Below are 342 nucleotides of genomic sequence, written 5' to 3'. Positions count from 1 at the left end.
AAGCCAGCGGGTTCGGGAAGCGAACCGCAGTCGACTACGTGGGAGTCCAGCGACATAGCCATTACGCTAACTGCTGGTTCCCATTTTACCCCTATTTCTGACCCTCTGCCATTTCCCACCCTCCTCCCACACTATCTCTGGTGTCTACAGTTATTTTCCATTTCTTTTGCCCCCACATTTTATTAATAACACAATTTCTCAAATAAGCTAACTACTTTCCATAGCAAGTTCAGCTGGTAATTGCAAGAAAAGCAGTTTTAACTTTAATAATTCAAAGAAATGCTAAGGAACTTTGCTTAAAACTTAAAGCCAGGAAACAGGTTAGGATTCTGTTCAAACAGT

This window comes from Tupaia chinensis, unplaced genomic scaffold, assembly GCF_000334495.1.
Source record: "Tupaia chinensis unplaced genomic scaffold, TupChi_1.0 Scaffold000262_1, whole genome shotgun sequence".
Lineage (NCBI taxonomy): Eukaryota > Metazoa > Chordata > Mammalia > Scandentia > Tupaiidae > Tupaia > Tupaia belangeri.
This window is presented reverse-complemented; position numbering follows the sequence as displayed.